Source organism: Coenobita brevimanus, chromosome 11, assembly GCF_032717465.1.
Source record: "Coenobita brevimanus isolate Jiangsu-jjx chromosome 11, ASM3271746v2, whole genome shotgun sequence".
NCBI classification, from domain to species: domain Eukaryota; kingdom Metazoa; phylum Arthropoda; class Malacostraca; order Decapoda; family Coenobitidae; genus Coenobita; species Coenobita brevimanus.
Window position 1 is genome coordinate 6,270,738 of NC_136964.1, and position 6,659 is coordinate 6,277,396.

Here is a 6,659-nt window from a genome sequence, read left to right on the forward strand (position 1 = left end):
GCCGTACGGGATAAGGGAAAAAGTTGAGGTGGAAAGGGAAAGTGAAGATGGAAATAGAAAATGTGTGAGGATGTGTAAGGCTACGAGGAAGAGGATGTGGTTAAGATGCTGTATGTTGGATGTTGAGAGAAAGGAGTGGGGAAAAGGGAAAGGGAACTTCAAAGAAAAAGATAAAAGTTAACGTGAAAGCAAAGCAATAGGAATGTAGACAAAATGTATGGAGTGGAGAAAAAGGAAAGAGAATTAAAAAGAGAAAAGATGAAATATAAGTGAAAACAAAGTAATAGGAATATAAATAAAAAAAAGGTAAATTCGGACATGAAAACCTAGACTAGAAAAAGCATAGAATTAATAGTGATAAAAACATAAAATTAAAAGAAAACGGCAGAACCAAGAAATGAATATTTTTGAAAAAATTGGATGTGGAATGAAATAAAGAATACCAGACAGCCTTGTGGAGAGAGAGAGAGAGAGAGAGAGAGAGAGAGAGAGAGAGAGAGAGAGAAACCGATTATTTGACTAGAGATAAGCGTAAACGGCTATGAGGAGAAGGAAGACAGGCTGATAAGAAATTGAGAGAGAGAGAGAGAGAAAGAGAGAGAGAGATTCTGTGTGTGTGTGTGTGTGTGTGTGTGTGTGTGTGTGTGTGTGTGTGTTGCGTAGGGTACAAGAAGGTTATGGTAAATCAGGAAAAAACGAGGAAGAAGGTTATGGAGGGAGAAGATAAGCGAACCGCACCTCAACACACCTCATTTCCGCCTCACCTGCCCTCCCCCTTCCTCCCCTCACCTCCCCCGCCCTCCCCCTTCCTCCCCTCACCTCCCCCGCCCTCCTCCTTCCTCCCCTCACCTCTCTCAAGATCTTTATCCTTTACTCCCCTCCCACGCTCCCTCCACGGCCTTCCCTCACCCCCATACCTTTCCCCTCTCCTTCCATTCCTCCCCTTTCTCCAGGCTTCCCCTCCTTTCCCTGCCCTTCTGCTCATCCCTCCAAAATTTTGTGCCTTTCCACCCTCCAAAGATTCTCCTCTCCTACACCCTCCAATGTCACCGCTCCTCTCCTCCCTCCTCCAAAGCTCCCTTCATCCCCCCTCCACCACTACAGTCACCCTCTCTGCCCTTCAAAGACTCCCCCTTCCTCCAAACCTTCCCACGACCATCTTCTTCTTCCTACCCCTCCATGAGTCCATTTGTCTCCCATCCCTGCAAGACCCCTGCCCTCTCCTACCACCCCACCAAAACCCCTCCCACTCCTCTCATCCCTCCAAAACCCCTCTCTTTCCCCCCATTCCCCCAAGATCTCTTCCTCTCTTCTCATCCATCTCTCTCCTCCCATCCCTTTCTCTCCCTCTATCCTTCCCTCTTCTCCCATCCCTCCAAGACTCCCTTTCCCTCCGTCCCTCCAACATCCCCCCCCTTCCTACCTCTCCCTCCCTTCTCCCCCTCCCCTCACCCTCCTCTCTGTCTCCTTGGCTCCCCGTCTTCACCCTTTTTCTGCCTAACATGAAGACGCTCGCTCCTCCCATGGGTATCCATTCTCTCTCTCTCTCTCTCTCTCTCTCTCTCTCATATTTAAACCTCACTGAGATGAGGTTGGGGTAAACGCCATCTAAGTCCATTTTCTTTACCTTCCATTTTAAAGAAGAGTAAAGGTCATTTTCATGCCTTCACTATAATGATTTAATCTTTCAGGCAATTTCATTTATAGTACGAAAGCCATTTGGTGGCCAAGGGGATGATGGAAGCTGTTTCTTTAACCAACTGTAATTAAAAACGTTTCCCCCATGTTGAAAAAAAAAAATAGAGGAAGCAAAGACATAAAGAAAAATAAGGAATCAGATTAAAGGATTGGAAACTGAAATAATACGGTTCAGTTCCTTGTCCTGTATTTGGCAGGGTTTAATCAGCCAGTAGTTTCTTTTAACCACGTGTAATTAAAAACATTTCCCCCGTGTTGAAAAAAAAATATAGAGGAAGGAAAGACATGAAAAGAAATAAGGAATTGGATTAAAGGACTGAAACTGAAATAATATTGTTCATTTCCTTGTCCGGTATTTGGCAGGGTTTATTCAGCCAGTAATTTCTTCGCTCCCGCCTCTCGTCCCATTAATAAATCAGTACAAACATGAGAATTGAACCCACGATCGTCACTTTATCGGCGGAATTCGTATCAATGTCGTGGTGTTGTCCTGTGTACGGAAAATGTTTGTTGATTCTCTCTCTCTCTCTCTCTCTCTCTCTCTCTCTCTCTCTCTCTCTCTCTTCTTGTGTTGTGACTTTCTAGATGATATTTTAGCCCCGTCTTACTTCTTGGCCAAGGAAGTTCCCAAACACAGCTTTATTACCGCCTTATTCCAAAACATATCCTTCTTGCCACCTTATTCCCAAACATATCTTTCTTACCGCCTTATCCCCAAACATATCCTTCTAACCAGCTTATTCTTACATATTTATAAGATTTCTATATTCCCATTTATATCACATATCACAAAGTATGTCAGTGTTAACCCCTTTAGTCCCATAACGCATATTACACTCCATTCTGTCTGTTACACTCTGTTCTATCTATTACATTCTATTCTGTCTATTGCACTCTATTCTGTCTATTACACTCTATTCTATCTATTACACCCTATTCCGACTATTACACTCTGTTCTATCTATTACACCCTATTCTGTCTATTACATTCTATTCTGTCTATTACACCCTATTCTGTCTATTACACCCTACTCTATTACACTCTATTCCGTCTATTACACTCTATTCTGTCTATTACACTCCCTTCTGTCTATTACATTGTATTCTGTCTATTACACTCTATTCTGTCTATTACACTATTCTGTCTATTACACACTATTCTATTACACTATTCTGTCTATTACACACTATTCTGTCTATTACACTATTCTGTCTATTACACTATTCTGTCTATAACACTATTCTGTCTATTACACTATTCTGTCTATTACACTCTATTCTATTACAGTCTATTCTGTCTATTACACTCTATTCTATTACAGTCTATTCTGTCTATTACACTCTATTCTATTACAGTCTATTCTGTCTATTACACTCTATTCTATTACAGTCTATTCTGTCTGTTACACTCTATTCTATTACAGTCTATTCTGTCTATTACACTCTATTCTATTACAGTCTATTCTGTCTATTACACTCTATTCTATTACAGTCTATTCTGTCTATTACACTCTATTCTATTACAGTCTATTCTGTCTATTACACCATTCTGTCTATTACACTCTGTCTATTGCACTATTTTGTCTATTACACTATTCCGTCTATTATTATTTTTAACTTTGAACAAATCTTGGCTTGTATTATCGTCGATCAAGGAAGCCCTTAACACCTTTCCCTAGGCAATTTATTTTTAGATATGGTTGGTTAGTATCCTATTGCACGATATTTATGCAGAGTATGGCGATAATGGAAGGATTTATGTAATGCGGAAGAGTACAGTAAGGTGTAATAAAAAAAATCAAATCGCTTAGGGAAAGGTGTTAGGGAGCTTCCTCAATTGGCGAGAATAGGGGCCCTTAAGTAGCGAAAGAGGTTTATAAGGCCAGGACCGCTATTCTTTTCGGTCAAGGAAGCTCCCTAAGACCTTTCCCTTAGCGATTTATTTTAGGAAATGGCTTGTGCATATCAATTTATTTATTATTTATGGTGAAAATGGTAGTATTGGAATAAATTAATGACACGGAAGAGGATAATACGGAGAAATAAGGAAAATAAATCGCTTAGGAAGAGGCGTTAGGGAGCTTTGTCCCTCCGAGGATGAATACAGACGTCTGGGAAGGGAAAGAATACGGTAAGAAGCACGTGCTCGGGCTGAAGGGGTTAAATAATACAAATAACATCTATCGCATCTATCAATCACCAGGCAATTTATTCCCTCAAATAACTATCTATCTATCTATCTATTGCCAGACGCCTCAATCCCGTTTGGGGTGGCCACAAACAAATCGCCTCCAAGTCGCCCTGTCCCCCGCCATTTCACTGCCCTGCTCCCAACTCACTCCCCCCTCTCTCATATACCTCTCCACCCCATCCCTCCATCTCATCCTCGGCCTCCCCCTCCCTCTTCCCCCCTCCACCTCACTCACATACACTCTCTTCGTCAGTCTTTCACCCTCCATCTTCTCCACATGGCCAAACCACCTCAGTGTGTTCCTCATAACACTTCCTATCACATCCACATCAACACCACAACGCTCCTTTATATCCTCATTCGTCAGCCTGTCTCTCCACGTGACTCCACAGGCTCCTCTTAAATAACTCATTTTCACGGCTCTCACTCTTGACTTGTGTCCTTCCAACAATGTTCAAGCTTCACTTCCGTACGTTAGAGTTGGTATCACAATACTGTCATGTAGTAACTTTTTCACTTCCATGCTCACTTCCCTGTTTCTTATCACTGCTTTCAAAGAACCAGCAACCTTCTTCCCTGCTGTACCCTTTCAAGCATTTCACCCTCCAAACCTCCATCCTTACTCATCACACTACCCAAGTCCTTAACCGTACTCACATTTTCCAATTCCTCACCATCCAACCTCGCTGTACATTCACTAACTTCACCTCTCTCAAAGATCATCACTTTACTCTTCCCTACATTCACCTTTAGATTCCGTTTCTTACAAACTCTCTCAAACTCATCCACCAAGCCTTGCAGCTCCCCTTCGTCTTCACTCAACAACACAGTATCATCTACAAACAACAGTACAGGAGTTTCCAAACACTATCCTCTCTCACCAGGGCCACTCCAACATCCACTACCCTACCTTGTACCTCTTTTATTACCCCATCCATGTACAGATTGAACAACCATGGAGACATGACACATCCCTGTTTCAAACCAACTTTCAAAGAGAAAAATTCACTTAGTTCACCATCCACACGCACTGCAAGCCTTCGCACCATCGTACATACTCTTCACAGCATTCAACAACTTCCCATCTACTCCATATATTCTTAACACTTTCCACAATCCTTGTCTATCCACCCTGTCATATGCTTTCTCCAAATCCATGAAAGCTGCATACAACTTCTTTCCCTTCTCTAGAAACTTTTCCACTAAAGATCTAAGAATGAATATCTGATCTACACAACCTCTTCCCTTCCTAAAGCCTCCCTGTTCTTCTCCAACTAATTTCTCTGTTCTTTCTCTAACTCTGTCTATAAGTATCCTGCCATACACTTTTCCTATTATACTAAGAAGACAAATGCCCCTATGATTACCACACACTTCTTTTTCCCCTTTTCCTTTGTACAAGGGAATAATTATACCTGACTTCCAATCCTCCGGGACTCTACCTTCCTCCCAGGCCAATCTGCACATCTTCCACATCCATTCTACTACTATCTCTCCCCATGCTTCAGCATTTCACCACACACTCCATCAATTCCTGGGGCGTTCCCCGATTTAACTTTCTTCATTGCTTCCACAACTTCTATCCTACTGATTTCTTCCTGTCTTCTCACCTCCCTCCTTCTCCCAGCCATTCCCCAGCCACTTATACTCGCATTACTTCCATCCTCTATGTTCAACAATTCCTTAAGGTGTTCTCTCCATCTGTTCACTTTTTCTCCCTTCTCCACTAGTAATCTACCATTTTTATCTTTCACTCCCCTGCTAACTTCAATTCCACCCTGTCTTACTCTTTTCACCTCTCCAGAACATTTTTCCTTACAGTCCCTCCACTTTACACTCAAATTCCTTCCAAATTCCTCTTCATCCACTCTCTTCTTACTCTCTCTTACTAATCTTTTCACCTCTCTCTTTCTTTCCACATATAACTCTCTCTTCCGCTTCCTCAACTTCTTCCACGTCCCTAATTTCTCATCCATTCATTGTATGCTTCCTTCTTTTGTGCCACTTAGCTTCCCTGTTTCACCCTCTTCAGTCCACCACGCTGTTCCTTGCACCTCCCCTCCGTCTTCTCTTCCTTCCACACACCACATCACATGCTGCACATATTTCTTCTGTAAATATCCTACACACACCCTTCCACGTCTCCCATCTGCTCCAATTCATATTTGCCCAATCGTTCCTCCACTTCTTCTTCTTTATACTCTGCCTTTTTCTCATCCTCTTGTAACCTTTCCACTCTCTCCTTGCAACTACTCCCTTCCTCTCGTCTTTCCCTTTCTTCTTATTCCTCTCATCTTACTTGCATTCTAATTCTGGGCCACCACCAAGTAGTGGTCAGAAAGTCCACTCCCCCAACCTCTATACACTCTTTTGCATCCTTTACACATACTTCGCATCCTCTTCATCCACACACACGTAATCAATCATTGCCTTCCTTTTCATTCAGTTCACCACCCACCCTTCTCATCACTCGCCATGTATACCTGTGGATCATTTTATGCCTGAAGAGGGTATTGGCTATCACCAACCCCTCCCAGCACAAATGTCCACTAACGCACCTCCCCATTCTCATCTATCTCAGCAGGCACACCCCACTCACCAACTATTCCATCCACCTTCCACATTCCCAATCTTTACCATTCATTATCACCAATCAAAAACTCTCTCTCATTCCTTCCAAACTTTTCCATGCACACTTCTACATTTGTCCAGAACTCTTCTTCCTCACTCTTCTAGCACGATCTTTGGCGTTGGCGCATACACACACACA